The sequence below is a fragment of the Nomascus leucogenys genome, chromosome 6 (assembly GCF_006542625.1).
Source record: "Nomascus leucogenys isolate Asia chromosome 6, Asia_NLE_v1, whole genome shotgun sequence".
In the NCBI taxonomy this organism is placed as follows: domain Eukaryota; kingdom Metazoa; phylum Chordata; class Mammalia; order Primates; family Hylobatidae; genus Nomascus; species Nomascus leucogenys.
The window spans coordinates 63,911,722-63,928,962 of record NC_044386.1 but is presented as its reverse complement, the minus strand read 5'-3'; the positions used below and the strand labels follow the sequence as shown (position 1 = coordinate 63,928,962).

The window sequence follows — 17,241 nt, the reverse complement described above, 5'->3', positions numbered from 1 at the left end:
ATCGGTATATCAAAGTGATAGCTGCACTTCCATGTTTATTGCAGCATCATTCACAATACCCAAGATATGGAATCAACCTGAGTGTCCATCAAAGAATGAATGGATAAAGAAAATGTGGTATACAATGTGGTATACAAAATGAAATATTAGTCAACCATAAAATGAAAACTTCTGTCTTCACAGCAACATGGATAGAATTGGAGGACGTTAAGTTAAATAAACCAGGCAGAGAAAGACAAATATTGCATGTTCTCACATATATGTCGGAGCTGAAAAAAACTGATCTCATAGAAGTAGTAAATGTATTAGTGGTTAACACAGGCTGAGAATAGAAGGAATAATATCTAGTGTTGATAGCACAATAGAGTGACAATAGTTAATAATATATTGTATATTTCAAAATAGCTAGAAGAAAATATTTGCAATATTTCCTGCACAAATGGTGAATCTTTGAGGTAATGGCTATCACAATTATCCAGATTTGATCATTACACATTGTATGTCTGTATCACAATACTATATGTATCCCCTAAATATGTAGAATGACTATGCATCCATAAATTTAAAATAAACACCCACAATAATAGCAAAAATTTAAATGAGACAACTATAAGTGAGTAAAAGATTTGAACAGCTATTTCACCAAAGAAGATATACATAAGTTTAATAAGCACATAAAAATGTTCAACATCATTACTCATTAAGGAAAGGCAAGTTAAAATCATAATGAGATACAACTTCACACTCACAAGAATGGCTATAATAAAAAAAAAAGCAATAACAAGTATTGATGAGTGTGTAGAGAACCTAGAAGCCATGTACATTGCTCCTGGGAAGATAGAACAGTGCAACCACTTTGAAAAATAATTTGAGAGTTTTTTAAAGTGTTAAGCACAGGATTACCTTATAACCCAACTCCACTCCTAGATATCTAACCAAGAGAAATAAAACATGCCTACATAAACACTTGTACTAAAAATGATTGACTTATACACTTAAAACAGATAAATTTTACTCTGTATAAATTATACTTTAATAAAGCTTTTTTTAAAAAATAAGCAGAGACATGGAAAATATTAAAAAACTCAAATATACTAAATGTAATTAAGGGCAGATTAGATATCACAGACAAAATGATTAGTGGACTGGAAGACACAGCAATACATACGATATATAATGAATTAAAGAGAAGAGAATGAATTTTGAAAATTAGGATAATATCAATGAGCTATGAGACAACTTAAAACAACTTTCTGTATGTGTAATTGGAGTTCCCAAAGGAGAAGTGGGATATGTGTTGGGGCAGGGAGGAACAGAAAAAAAAATTTAGTAACAGATGAAAATTTCCCAAACTTAAAGAAAATTATAAACCTACAATTTCAAAAATGAATCTCCAACACAAGAATCATGAAGAAAACCACACCAAGACACAACATAATAAAATTGTTCAAAGCTAGTGATAAAGAGAAAACCTTAAAGCAGCCAGAGGGAAAAAAGCCACCTCACACAGAGAACAAAATAAGAATGGCAATATCCATTTTTCATCAAGAAACAACATAAGAGAAGACAGTCCTTAAAAATTCTATAACTAGCAAAAATATTTTTCAAAAAAAACATGAAGACTTTTTCAGATATGCACGAATCAAAGAAATCACCACCAATAGACCCACCTTATAAATGAAGTTCTCCAGAAAGAGGAAAATGAAATAAGGCGAATATATGGATCTATACAAGGAATAAAGAACATCTAAAATGACAACTATAAGGGTAAATATATATTTTTATATTTAAATATTTTTAAAAATCGACAACTTAAATAAAAATTCACAACGTGTTTGGTGGTTTATAACATGTAAATAAGTAGAATATATGACAATAACATAAAGCTGAAAAAATACAAGTATAGTATAGTGAAGTTCTTATTCTACATTTGAACTGATATAATAACACTTGAAGACAGACTGTGATTTAAATAAGTACACTATTACCTGCAAAACTAACACTAAAAGATTTATAATAAAGGAAATAGAATTGAGAAATTAAAACATGTTCAATTAACTAATAACAGAGTAAAAGGACAAATATAAAAATGCAAAAAAGATACTTAAACATAACAATAATCACATTAAATGCAAATTGTCTAAAAATCCAATTATAAGGCAGAGATTGTCAGACTGCATAACTAAAAAAGACCCAATTATAGGCCACTTACAAGAAACTCAGTTTACATAAAGAGACAGAAATAAGGTAAAATTAGAGGATGGAAAACGATGAGCCTTGCTAACATTAATTAATTCAAGAAAAGTTGAAGTGGCTATATTAATATTAGATAAAGTAGATTTCAGAGCAAAGGATATTACTAAGGATAAAAAAGCCCATTTTATGATGATAAAGGGATCAACTTATAAAAGAACATTTGATTTTAAATGTTTAACTGGTATAACTGAGTTTCAAAAGACATAAAACAAAAACTGATAGTACTGAAAGGAGAAATAGACAAATCCATAATTATTGTCAGAGATTTCAATTACCCTCTCTCAATAATTGATTTGAATAACTGATGGAATAATTGACAGAACAATGATACAGAAGATTTGAAGACTATCAACAACTTTTACCTAATTGACATTTATAGGACATTCTAACCAATCACATCAGAATAAATATTATTTTCAAGTACATGTTAAATTCACCAGTGTATACCATGTTATAAACCAATAAATGAGTGTGAATGATATTAAAAGGAGTAGTACAAAGAATATTTTCTGGCCACAATAGAATTAAATTAGTTACAGCAAGATACTCAGAATGGTTTCAGTTTTTTGGAAACCAAGTAATATAACTTCTAAATAAACTCTGAGTAAAGAAAAAAAGCAAAGTGAAATTTAAAAATATTTTGAACTTGATGAAAATAAAAATATAACATATTAGGATTTGTGGAATGACTCTAAAGCAGTACTTAAAGAAAATTTATAGCTCTAAATGCCTATAATACCAAAGAAGGAAGGTCTCCTGTGAATGCCTCAACTTCCACCTTAAGAAACTAGGAAAGAACACATTAAACTCAAAGTAAGCAAAAGAAAGGAAATAACAGAGTGGAAGTCAATGGAATAGAAAATAAGTAGAACAAATTAATGAAACCAACCTTGGCTCTCTGAAAAGATAGATATAATTGATCAACCTCTAACCAGTCTGACCAGGAAAAAAAGAGAGAGAAGACACAAGTTAGCCATACAAGAGTGAGGTTTAATACCATTACAGACTCTACAGATGTTAAGATAAAAATTAGGAAATATCATGAACAATTTTATGCCATTAAATTTAATAATTTACATGAAAGGAACCAATTTCTTGAAACACACAAAATACTAAAGTTGACTCAAGAACTGAGTAGCTTTACATCTGTTAAAGCAAGGTTTGTCAAACTTGGCATTATTGATATTTGCACCAAATAATTATTTATTATAGGGCTATCTTATACATTGTAGAATGTTTAGCAACATTCCTGGTCTCTATTTACTAGATGCTTACAGCAATTCCTTCTCTTTGTTGTGACAACCAAAAAGTGTCCACAGACATTGCAAAATGTTCTCCAAGGAGTCAAAATTGCCCTGGATTAGAAACGCTATATTTAAAAAACCAAAAATTATAGCTTCAACCCTTCCCACAAAAGTTGCAGGTCCAGATGTCTTCGTAGTTGATGTTTATCAAATGTTCAAGGATGAAATTATACTAATTCTATATCAAAAAACTTTTTCAGGAAATTAAAAGAGAGGGAATACTTCTCAACTAATTATATGAAGCCACAATTATCTTGATAACCATAACTATAAAGACATAACTAGAAATAAAGACTACAGATCAATATCTCATTTTGCATAAATGCAAAAGTTCTGAGTAACATTTTAGCAAATTGAATCCAGCAATATGTAAAAGAAATAACACACAGTGATCAAATGGGGTTAATTTAGTAACATAAGGTTGGTTGAACAAATTAAAATCAATCAATGTAATTCACATTAAGAAATTTTTAAAAATCATATTATAATCTCAATCTCAGAAAAGCATGTCACAAAATCCAACATGCACAATAAAAACTCTTAGAAAGCTAGAAGTAAAAATGGAACATTTCAACCTAATTAAAAGCATCCCTGATAAACCTACTGCTAGCATTAGACTTAATTGTGAAAGACTGAATGCTTTCAGAAACAAGACAGGGATGTCTGCTGTCACTACATCTATTCACGATTATATTGTAATTTCTAGCTAATGTAATAAAGCAAGAATAAACATCACAGTATGCAGATTGAAAAGAAATAGTATTATTTTTATTCACAGATGTCATCACATCTATACAGAAAATCTGATAAAATCTAAAAAAGATGCTAGAACTAATAAATGTATTTCACAAGGTGACAAAAAAATTGTACAAAAATTATTTGTACTTCTATTTATTAGCAATGATTTGAAAAAAATGAAAATTTTAAAATAATATTGCCAAGAGCATAAAAAATATAAAATACCTAAGAATAAATCTGACAAAAGATTGTGTAAGGCCGTACACTATAAAATACAAATCAGTGCTCAGAGAAACTTTTTTAAAAAACATAAATATATAACAATATATCTTGTTATGGGTTGGAAGACTGAATAGTGTGAAAATGTTGATTCTCTTCATATACCAAATGATCCAGCCATTTATTCCTAGGCATTTACCCAAAAGAAAAGATAGCATAAAGCTATAGCTTTATAGGATAGCATAAAGCTTACACATGAATGCTCATAGCAGCCTTATTTGTAATAACCTTAACTGGAAACAACTCAAATGTCCATCAAAAAGTGAATGCATAAACAAATTGTGATATATCCATACAATGGAATCCTACTCAGTAATGAAAATGTAACAAACTACTGTTACACATAATGACACAGATGAGTGAAAGAAGCCAGACAAAAAGAATGTATACCCTATATTTCTTAATAATAGTTATTGTATTTTCTATTTTCTAAAAATATATTTTTAATAGAGTCCAGTTATCTAATAAACATCTCCAATCTTATTTATTTTCTTGAGCATATTAACACAGTTAAAGTAATTGATAGCTACAAGTCAGAATCATCTATTGGTCTGTTTCTATTTTCTGATTTTTCCCTTCAGCCTGTTTCCCTGTGGGGGAATAATAATTTTTATTTGAATATAAATAAATATTTATATTCAAATAAATATATTTCAAATAAAAAATTTTTATTTGAATATAAATAAATTTGAATTGAAATAATAATTTTGATTTGAAAGTCAAATATTTGGTTTGAAAAACTGCGGAGGATCTGTGTGATGTTCTCAACCTCAAGAGAAGATTCAACCCATCCTCTGACATGTCAAAACAGTAGGAGCAGATCACCTCAATCCAATGAGGTTTTGACTCAGTGCTAAATTTAAGACTTTGTAAGGCTCTGCCTACCTCTGGGTCTCCTTCAAAACTAAGATGTAGCTTTTCAGGAGTCCCCTTAAGAACCTTGGATATTTAGCAGAGTTCCTCCTTCTTAATGCATAAATTCAATATCAAATTTTGTGTCATTATGAGACTACCAAAAGTTCTCCTGAACTTTTCAGGTTTTTTCTATGTGGTTTAACAATTGGCAAGTGCCTGAAAGAGAAAACTAGTACCTAGTGTCAGAATCATTTCCCCATGTTTCCTTTCCCTCTAGAATCTTGCTCTCTCAAATACTGATTACTTTGGGAGGTCCAGACTCCAGTGTTTGCCTCTCGGAGCCCTATGAGATTTCTAAAAGCTCTGCTGTCTTCTCTGCCTCTTAGTGGCCGTATGCTGTTCAGCTTCTAAGCATTTTGCCTCATCAGGCTGTAGAGTCAGCAAATACCTTCAACAGAAACAGAAACTCAGTACGTTGGGCTCATCTCTGTGAGTTTCTCTTTGACTGTATAATATATACAGAGACATGTTTTGGAGGGGCTCAGAGTGAAACCAAGTAGCAGATGTCACCTGCCAAATTACATGCCAAAAGAGTAATGTTATAACATTTATAACGTTATAAATGTTATAATATTTATAACGTTATAAATGTTATAATAACATTTATTATAACACTGAGTATAATAGGAGTTAAATTAAGGATTTCTATCTCAGGTAGAATAGGTTTTTATTCCTTATAACTAAAATCATTTTTACCAGAATTAGACATTATTGAGGGATATTAAGTAACACTGGTACCTAACTGCTTGTGGGGAAAGAGGAATGAGAAATGGTTGAAAAAAAGGCCAACGTTCCAAACTTTTGTAATCAGTAAAGTGGAAAGTATACAGAACGGGAAAGAAAAAACCAAGTGTGATTTCTCACCATACTAACTTTCAATACATGGCTGTGGCTCTCCAGGGGAGATTGTATTAGTCTGCTCAGGCTGCCATAACAAAATGCCACAGACTGGGGGCTTAAATTACTGATATTTATTTTCTCACACTTCTGGAGGCTAGACATCCATGATCAAGGTGCCTAGTGATTTGGTCCGTGGTGAGAGCTCTCTTCTTGGTTTGCAGAGAGCCATCTTCTTGCTGTGACCTCACATATCCTTTCTTCTAAGAATATGGTGGAGAGGGAGGAGGTAGAGGACAGAGGAGAGAGAGAAGAGAGAGAGGAGAGAGGGAAGGAGGGAGGGAGGGGGAGAGAAGAGAGAGAGAGAAGATGGAGAGAGGAGAGACAGAGAGGGTCAGATATCTTTTCCTCTCATAAGAACATAAGCCTTGTTAGATTAGAGCCGTACCCTTATGACCTCACTTAACATTCATTACCTCCTTATAGGCTCTATCTCCAAATGAAGTCACATTGGAGGATTGAGCTTCAACATATGAATTTTTAGAGAACGCAATTTAGTCCATGGCAGAAATGCACTAGCTCTCTTGCACTTGAAGTTATACTACTTTCTCTCCTCCTATTCTAGACATAATATTTCTTCTACTAAACAATCCATATCTAAGGCCATTTTTGATAATTCCAGGAAAAACTAAATTATATTTCCCTTTATTCATGGTGAATAATATTTTCTCTTCTAGAAAACAAGAAAAAGTCACTTTAAAGAAATTATATTAGTATGGAAGTCTAGTATAAAGCTATATCCTAGCATTACTTGGCAAAAACTTTTTCCAAATTCTAAAATTTTCCTTTTTGATGACATCTTTTTATTTGCTACTTCCACTAGCAATACCATAATTTTTGCTCTTTATAACAAGTAATTCATGTAGACAGAACTAAATCAGATGAACATTACATTCTGCAAGGGTGTACTTCATAGTTTTGACAATGCTGGGAACTGGTCATTTGATCTCCTTACTAATCTAGGGGCACTAGGTCTTTCCCCAACTCCAGAAGGTGCTTCCTCTTGGCACTACTGTTTTTCTCTCTAAGGCTTCTCAAGAGTCTGGGTCTTCCACAGCTGATGGGTTTAGTGTGGCAGTCCTGCCTCCATTTCTCTTAATCACCATCTGAAAATTCAAGTCATAATCCACCAGATAATGAGATGCCCCTTCTGTGTTCGAGTGTAGGAGGGAAAAATATAGGTGTATTAGTCCATTTTCACACTGTAGATAAAGACATACCTGAGACTGGGCAATTTACAAAAGAAAGAGGTTTAATTGGAATTAGAGTTCCATGTGGCTGGGGAAGCCTCACAATCATGGCAGAAGGCAAGCAGGAGCAAGTCCTGTCTTACATGGATGGCAGCAGGCAAAGAGAAAGCTTGTGCAGGGAGACTCCAGGTTTTTCAAAACCATCAGATCTCATAAGATGTATTCACTATCACGAGAACAGCATGTGAAAGACCTGCCCTCATGATTCAATTACCTCACACTGGGTCCCTCCCACAACATGTGGGAATTCAAGATGAAATTTGGATGGGGACAAAGCCAAACCATATCATTCTGCCCCAGTACCTCCCAAATCTCACGTCCTCACATTCCAAAACCAATCATGCCTTACCAACAGTACCCCAAAGTCTTAACTCATTTCATCATTAACTCAAAAGTCCACAGTTTAAAGTCTCATTCGAGGCAAGGCAAGTCCCTTCTGCCTATGAGCCTGTAAGATAAAAAGCAAGTTAGTTACTTCCTAGATACAGTGGGGGTATAGGCATTGTGTAAATACAGCCATTTCAAATGGGAGAAATTAACCAAAACAAAGGGTCTACAGACCCCGTGCAAGTCCAAAATCCAGTGGGGCAGTCCAATCTTAAAGCTCCAAAATAATCTCCTTTGACTCCATCTCTCACATCCGGGTCATGGAGGTGATGCAAGATATGGGTTTCCATGGTCTTGGGTATTGGGAAGTCCCGCCCCTGAGGCTCTGCAGAATACAGCCTCCCTCCCAGCTGCTTTCATGGGCTGGTGTTGAGTGTCTGCAGCTTTTCCAGGCACATGGTTCAAGCTGACAGTGGATCTACCATTCCGGGGTCTGGAGGATGGCGGCCCTCTTCTCACAACTCCTAGGCAGTGCCCCAGTAGGGACTTTTGTGTCGGGACTCTGACCCCACATTTTCCTTCTGCACGGCTCCATAAGATGCCTGCCCTGCCCCAGCAGGGACTCTTGTATTGGGACTCTGACCCCACATTTTCCTTCTGCACTGCTCCATGAGAGGCCCGCGCCTGCAGCAAACTTCTGCCTGGACATCCAGGTGTTTCCACACATTCTCTGAAATCTAGGCGGGGCTTCCCAAACCTCAATTCTTGACTTCTGTGCACTAGCAGGCTCAACACCATATGGAAGCTGCCAAGGCTTGGGGCTTGCACCCTCTGAAGCCACAGCTTGAGCTCTACATTGGTCCCCTTTCAGCTACAGCTGGAGCAGCTGGGACACAGGGCACCAAGTCCCTAGGCTGTAGACAGCTTGGGGACCCTGAGCCCAGACCACAAAACCACTTTTTCCTTCTATGCCTCTGGGCCTCTGTGATGGGAGGGGCTGCTGCAAAGGTCTCTGACATGCCCTGGAGACATTTTCCCCATTGTCTTGGGGAATAACATTCTGCTCCTCATCACTTATGCAAATTTCTGTGCTGGCTTGAATTTCTCCTCAGAAAACGGGATGTTCCTTTCTACCGCATTGTCAGGCTGCACATTTTCCAAACTTTTATGCCCTGCTTGCCTTATAAAACTGAATGTCTTTAACAGCACCCAAGTCATATCTTGAATGCTTTCCTGCTTAGAAATTTCTTCTGCCATATACCCTAAATCATCTCTCTCAAGTTCAAAGTTTCACAAGTCTCTAGGGCAGGGGCAAAATGCTGCCAATCTCTTTGCTAAAATGTAACAAGAGTCACCTTTGCTTCGGTTCCCAACAAGTTCCTCATCTCCACCTGAGACCATCTCATCCTGGACTTCATTGTTCATAACACAATCAGCATTTTTGTCAAAGCCATTCAACAAGTCTCTAGGAAGTTCCACTCTTTCCCACATTTACCTGTCTTTTTCTGAGTCCTCCAAACTGTTCCAACTCTTACCCAATTCCAAAGTCACTTCCATATTTTCAGGTATCTTTTCAGCAACACCCCACTCTACTGGCACCAATCTACTATTTGCCCATTTTTCCCATTTGCCCATTTTCACACTGGTGGTAAAGACATACCTGAGACTGGGTAATTTACAAAAGAAAGAGGTTTAATTGGACTTACAGTTCCACATGACTGGAGAAGCCTCACAATCATGGTGGAAGGCAAGGAGTAGCAACTCCCATCTTACATGGTTGGCAGCAGGCAAAGAGAGAGCTTGTGCAGGGAGACTCCCGTTTTTCAATACCGTCAGATCTCATGAGACTTATTCACTATCACGAGAAGAGCATGGGAAAGACCTGCCCCCATGATTCAATTAACTCCCACCAGGTCCCACCCACAACACGTGGGAACTCAAGATGAGACTTGGGTGGGGACAGAGTCAATCGATATCATTAGGCATGAATCCATCATTTCCTTGCTACTGTGCCCTCCTCCAAGATAATAAAAACAAAACAAAACAACAAAAAACACAAAGGACAAGGGTGTAATAAATTTTATAATTAGAAATTGGACCCAACTCACCCATGGATGATGGAAGTCACCCAGAAACATAATCTTTCACAAAGCAAAGGGCACCCCAGATGCTTTTCCCCATCTAAACCTCCCTCAGATTCTCATGCAGGGCTCTAGACACTCCCTTTTTCACACCTGTCATTGTGAATGATGAGTCTCCCACCACACGGCAATTACCACCCTTTGTCTCATGAAAGTGTTTTATTTCTTAAATCTTTTTAAACTGTGTGGGAGGGTTCTTGGTAATTTTTTTTTCCTATGCTTGACTATTGGAGGTAGGTTACCTTTCAAATCTTTAAAAAATTGTTTTCAGGATCATAGTCTAAACTAACATTGAAGGAAAAAAAAAAAAACAGTTTCGGTGTTAATGGCAGGTTACCAAAAACTCTTGCCCTTGGAGTTAATGGGTCCTGATCATCTTTTGAAAAGCATTTGGTTTCTTCAATTTTCCACCAGGGCACTTACAACAGGAAACACAAAAACTACTCTGGCTTGTGAAGGCTGCTTTCTTTGTCATCCTTGGGATTGTGTCAAATTAAAGTCTTTCTATTCACTGTCTCCCCCGTCCCCACTCCATGGAGTGGGAGGCAGTGATTATAATCGTCTGCTGCATTTTAATAGTAATACCTTACCTATTAAATTACAAATCTAATTACATTACATTTACCAACATAAGATTTTATAAAAATTTAACCTAAGGTCAAAAAAGAAAACTCACATACTTTCTCCTGCACAGACTCAAGCATATTTGCATCAACAACTCCACAGACAACCCGGTCCCTCCTCACCAAGTGTTATTTGGGTGTCCCTTCTCCAGGAACAATTTCCTGAAACTCCTCCACATGTTGCAGTAGATTGCATCCTACCAGTGTGCTGGAATGCTGTTTTTGCATTGCGCCGCCCCCCCCGTTATCACTAGGATTATAGACTTTACATCTACCATTACTCTTTCACTCTAAGCAGGGTATTGCCCTCCTCCAGTATATCTTTGGAAGGCCATCATGTTCTTTACTGTGAACCTCAGGAAAGCTTCTCTGTACCTGCGCTCCCTGTCTGTGTTCATCCTGTTGGCCCATGTTGTTTGCTCTTGGAATTTTTCTATGGTTTCTTTATGCATATGAAAGTAAATATCAATATACTCTTAATCTTCATCCTTTAATAGACTAGGTAGTACACAACACGAAAGATCTCCAACCCAGCTTTTTCCACCTAACAATACATCTTGGAGACCTAAGTGTCCATTTTTGCTTGGAAACTAAATTTAAAAAAAAATCAGAATCTCTACTTGTGCAGTGCCATGGCTCCTGGTAAACACCATAAAATGCTGTTTCCATTTGCTTTACTTTCAATCACTGTGTGCCTCCTAAAATTTGAGTTATAATTATTTTTAATTAAATGTGTGAAATTTTAAATGACTTAAATATAACAAAATTTAAGAACAGAAATATAACCTCATCTAGACGTCAGTATTGATGAAGTAGAAAGAGGCTCAAGGAAATTTCAAGTTAAATCTCCCTCGTTTATTGCTACTGAAAATTAAAATCTAAAATTCAAAAATCTAAGTTTGTTACTTTTTCCCCAGAAATAAACACTTTGCCAGAATATAAATGTTCTAATTCACTTGTTGAGAATTTTTGTATGAAAAAAGAAATGTGGTTGGGATATGAAATACTTGGCTTTATTAGATATGCATGGCAGTTATACATTGGAAATACTAGTTTATTCTTTTCCTTAGAAAAATAAAACAGTAGCCTGTTTTTCTGATCAGGAGAGTATTGTTTCTCACTAGCCTTTTAATAACAAAATTCTTGGTTGAACTAGAAAACTAGGGTCAGAAAACTCAGTTTAATCTGTTAAAATTGTTATAAATATTATGAAAAGATGGCAAAGTACTTAAAATGAATATCAATGATGCTTTATATATCTTTACTTAGCTATAATAGTTAACTGTAACAGTTCATTTTCATTTAGAATCTGTTTAATATAAACATTTCAAAAACTGCCTTTCTTGTATTTTAACAAACTACCTGAAAGTGCTCTGTTGAAAATAAAATATATAAGAGGTTTGCTTTATTTTGTTTCTCATGCATTTCTGATTTTATGACACAACACTATTATCTCCTGCCTCAGGATACTACCTGGTCTCAGACATAGAATCCTTTAATTGTTTGAGAGACTTTGAGTAACGTTTTACCCTGTAAGATATAGTTGAGTACACATTTTTCAACCTCTCTTCATACAATCTATGATTATGTGGTCTTACACAATGCATGGAAGCTTCTTGTTAAAGCACTATGAAACTGCCTGCTGACACACATGTCCTGATACCTTTTCCCTTAACAGAATTTGACTCTAAAGTCCCTTGGCTTCTGTTTTGCTGTCCTAGGCTTCTTTGAAAACAGACAATAATAACAAAACTTATACTTCCACCTGCCATCTGCTTTCTTTCCTATTAGTAAAAAGCTGGAAACAAAATCAAATCTAAATTAGCTAGGATTTGGGGTAAGAAAAACTCTCAGCGAGAAAGTCATTAATACATATATTCTATGTACAAAATATGCTTCTCCATTTTACTTTGCTTAAAGTAGTGAAGTTCATTGTTTTTCACGTACTTCAAGCAATTCAAAAGAATAGCATTACAAACTCAGTCTTCTATGTTTACATTTAGCATAATAGAGAATTATAAATCATTTCCACTCAGTTGGTATATTTAATTTTCAAAAAATATTATAAAATGAAGTAACTATTAGTATAAAAATACTTTAGGATGACATTTGATTGCAGTGCAAGGTAATTTATTTTACTAGAGTACCTTGAATTGCATTTATTTTTTATACATATGCCATTATAACAAATAATTCATCCTATTATAGTAATTTCACTTTTTCCCCCAAACTTGGGAGATATTCTGCATTTTCCTCTAAATTTTGGTAATGTTTCTTAATTATAAGGGAAATATTTCTTTGCCCTTACACCTCCCTTGTGGGAGAATGCTTTGATCTCTCTAGAAGTTTAATTGCATTTCATGGAATGGCTCCTCTTTGCAATTAGGTCTATACTTGTATGCTTCATGTGTTTTCTTTCATGTTTTTATTCAATCAATTCTGTGGCAAATTTTCTGTCTCACCAATGTTTCCTTTCATCTTAGTTTCTGGTAACAGTAACTTCTGAGTAGCTACATTCTTTCATCTGATAAAGATAGGCTCTCTGATCACCCTTTAAGTATTTTGGCAAGTTTGTTTTTGATTAATTGTTCTTCCCTTATACAGATAGTTAATGAACAGTTCAAGTTAAGATATTGTCATATTTCTTGTTGGGTCCATTCTACTAGGAAAGTGATCATCATTGATAGGGCAAACACAGTATTATGTTTCCCTGCTCATTAAATAAAATGGGCTAGCTAAACGGTAGTGGAATTATTTGGCTTACTTTTCTGAAAACAAGAAAATAAGTTTTTTATCATGGTAAGTGGCAGACATCTGTCCAGATTTATGTCCAAAGAGAGAATAGTAAAGTTTTAGCCAAATTATAACCTGCTTCTTGGTTTTCTTTCTAAAATGTTCATTCTGCAGTCTCCCCCAAAACTCAGTATTAGCATTATAGGTCTCTGATACTAAGATAGCAAAGGGCCAGGTATCTTGAGCAAAAAAGAAAGCAGCCAAATAAATGGAGTCCTGTGCACACTGTTTTGTCTCTTATACAAGCGAATCAATTATATTTACAAAGCATGGTCTCACGCTTGGAAACGGGCCAAAAGTTTCATTAGCAATTCTGAATAAAGGTTTAATGGTCCCAGAGATTACCAGTAATGTTGGAGAGTCAATTTGTATCTCAGTTTCTCCATCTATAAAGATAAAAACAAAGAAAGAAACCCAGCCATAATATCCAATTACCTTAGAGATCTATACATTGGCCAAGGTTTCAGAGATGTGTATAAAAAGGGCTTCTCAGGTGTCTGAAATTATCTTGTTTAGTAATGTTTTACACCAAATAAATGCTCAACCACTAAAGTACTCAACTGTAGCTAATTTATTCAGTTATTCTTTTGTTTATTCACCCATCTCTTCAAAAACATTTGTTAAGCCAGAAATTATACTAAGAAATTATACTTAGCACTGTAGATACAGAACTGAACAAGAAAGACAAAGTCTGAGCTCTTGGTGTAGCTTATATTCTACTTGAGGACTGAGGGGAAACCAATGTAAAAGGGTATTGTGATAGTAACTGAGTGGTGGTGCTCTTTAGGGTAAATGATCCAAGAAGTCCTCTTTGAGAGGGTAAAATTTGGGTCTATCTGAAGTAACAGAGTTGTCCAGGCAGAGAAGCATCAAGCAATAAGTCCTGAAGGGGGAAAGAGCTTATTCAGTTAAAAAAAAAAAAAAAAAAAAAAAAAAAAGAAGACGACGACCAAGATGGTTTAAGGGTAGTGAATGAGATAGACAGTAGTATGAGATGAGGTTTTAGAGGCCCAAAGGGATGTATCACGTCCATCTTAGAAAACACAATAAAGACTTCAGGATTATCCTAACTATAATAGGACACTTTTGTGGAGTTAAGCACGGGTGTCATGATCTCATTTGATTGTCTGCTGTGTAGACAATTCTAGGAACACAGAACAGAAACAAAGGCAATGGGTAGGAGACTCCTGAAGTCGTGTGAGTGGGCAGAGATGTCAGCTGTAGAGTTGGTAACCAGAGCTTGGATTTGTGGTATATTAGATGAAGCTTAAAGGCCTCATTATACCTTAGACTTAAGGAGAGATGAGAAAGAAAGAGGAATCAAGATGACATCGAGATTTTCTTGCTTGAACAACTGGGTAATAGTTGGTGCTGTTCACTCAGATTGGGAGATAGAATTAGGAAGGGCAGAAGGGCAGTGCATCAAGAGTTTAATTTTAACCCTGTTGACTTAAAGCTGCCTGTTAGACACCTAAATGCTGATGTCAAGTATACAGCTGTATATATGAATATGGCACTCTGGTCAAGGCTGAAAACACACATGTAGCAGTAATAACCACATAGATGGAACTGCAAGTGCAGAAAGGGTCACTCAATAGGAAAAAAAAAAAAAAAAGATTGCCCAGAACAGAGTCCTAGGTCTTTCCAATATATACAGGCTGAACAGATGGGAAAGAGCCAAGCAAGGAGACTCAAGTTGGAGAGGAAACAGGAGCGAATCATAACATAGAATTCACAGTATCAAGTTTCAAGAGAGGGGAGGTGGACGACCGTTTAAAATGCTTTTGCGGCAAGATGACAGACGTAGAGCAGAAGAAGAAGTGGACCTTCCGCAAGTTCACTTACCGCGGCGTGGGCCTGGACCAGCTGCCGGACGTGTCCTACGAGCAGCTTATGCAGCTGTACGGTGCGCGTCGGCAGCAGCGGCTGAACCGGGCCTGGGGCGGAAACAGCACTCGCCGCTGAAGCGCCTGCGCAAGGCCAAGGAGGAGGTACCGCCCATGGAGAAGCCGGAAGTGGTGAAGACGCACCTGCAGGACATGATCAGCTTGCCTGAGATGATGGGCAGCATGGTGGGCGTCTACGACGGCAAAACCTTCAGCCAGGTGGAGATCAAGCTGGAGATGATCGGCCACTACTTGGGCGAATTCTCCATCATCTACAAGCCCGTGAAGCACTGCCAGCCCGGCATTGGGCCACCCCTGCTGCATCCCCCTCAAATAGTGGCTTAGCTAATAAAGGCACATATATTTCAAAAAAAAAAAAAAAGCTTCTGAAAGATCAAGGAGATAAGAACTTTCCAAGGTAGAAGTTATTGTTGGTTTATGATCAAGCTGGTTTAAAGGTTTGAATTGGGATGAAAACTTAAGGCGATGAGGAGTAGTTAGAAGCAGGGGCACATTTTTATGCAGCTGCATCTCCACAGTTACCATTAAAGCTCATTCGCATTTTAAGAATTAATTCCTAACCTCGAGATTTTTAATTTCTTTTGTTTGTTTTGGGGGCATTTATTTGTCAACTATCTATTCCACTGATTTCATGTGCAAAGCATTGTCCTAGACTCTTGGAATTTTTATTAATGAATAAGGTAAGCAAAGATCCTTGCCTTCAGGTGCCTTGCCTTCTAGTGGAAGAGACAAACACAAAACAATAAAAATAGTAAATAAGTATGTCACATAGGTGAGAAAAAAATGTGAAATACAGCAGAGTTAAGAAAACCCCTAAGTCCTGGGGCTGCAATTTACATAGGGTGGTCATCATAAGCCTCATTAAGATGATGATGTTTGTGCAAAACATTGAAGAAAGGGAGAGTTCAGTTAAGTGGTTACCTGGAGGAAGAGCATTCCAGATAGAGGACATTGCTGGTGCAAAAGTCCTGGGGGAGAGGAATAACAGGGAGGTCACCATGACTCCAAAGTGATGTGAACAAGAGGATCAGTTGTGAAAGAAGGTTATGGGCTCAGTAGGGGCCACCTTAGGGACTCTTAAAAATTTTGAATGAGATGGAGAACAATGAATTTCAGAATTCTGAGAAGGAAGTTACATGATTTGTCTTACCTGACAATAAATCAGCCAAGATATAATGGTTCTTTGGATCAAGGTAAAAGCAGAAGTGACAAGAAATAAGGGAGTCTACAACCATTTCAACAGCGAAACTGGTAAGATTGTTTCATACATCAGCTGTTAGGTATAATAGAAAGAGAATAGTTGGGGATGACTACAGGGATATTGAACTAAAGTCTTGGAGGATACAGCTGCCAACAGTTGAGAGATAAAGTGGCAGGTGAAGTAGGTTTAGGGATTCCTGCTACTTGAGATGAGACAGTCCAGTGGAGATGTAGTTTGTTACCTTGCACAGTGACTGTTAAGAGTTTCCAGAGCTATGATAAATCTATTAATGCTACTTGCTCAGCTTTACTTAAAGCCGTTTAGGTAAGTCCCTCAAACATACCAGATCAAGTCCTGTGGGGAACGTCAGAACAAACAAAACTGTAAATACCCACAAATCTATAGACCAAGAACACATCATGGGTGATGCTAATAGAGAAGGCTAACCAGGCATATTAATAGTTTGACTTACTCAGACTAAATGTTATAGAACTTTAAGCCTTATATTTTAGATCCCTAGGGTAGAGCAAAACTCAATTCAGTCTTTTCCTTGTATGCATCAAGTCTCCATATTGAGTATTAAAAAATGGGAGCAAGAAAGAGGGTTATC

General features: G+C 36.3%; 1 pseudogene; it reads left to right on the top strand.

Annotated features, from left to right (window-relative positions):
• Window positions 1-15,317: 15,317 nt before the first annotated feature.
• On the top strand, window positions 15,318-15,754 carry LOC100596346 (annotated as a pseudogene).
• The last annotated feature ends 1,487 nt before the right edge of the window (window positions 15,755-17,241 follow it).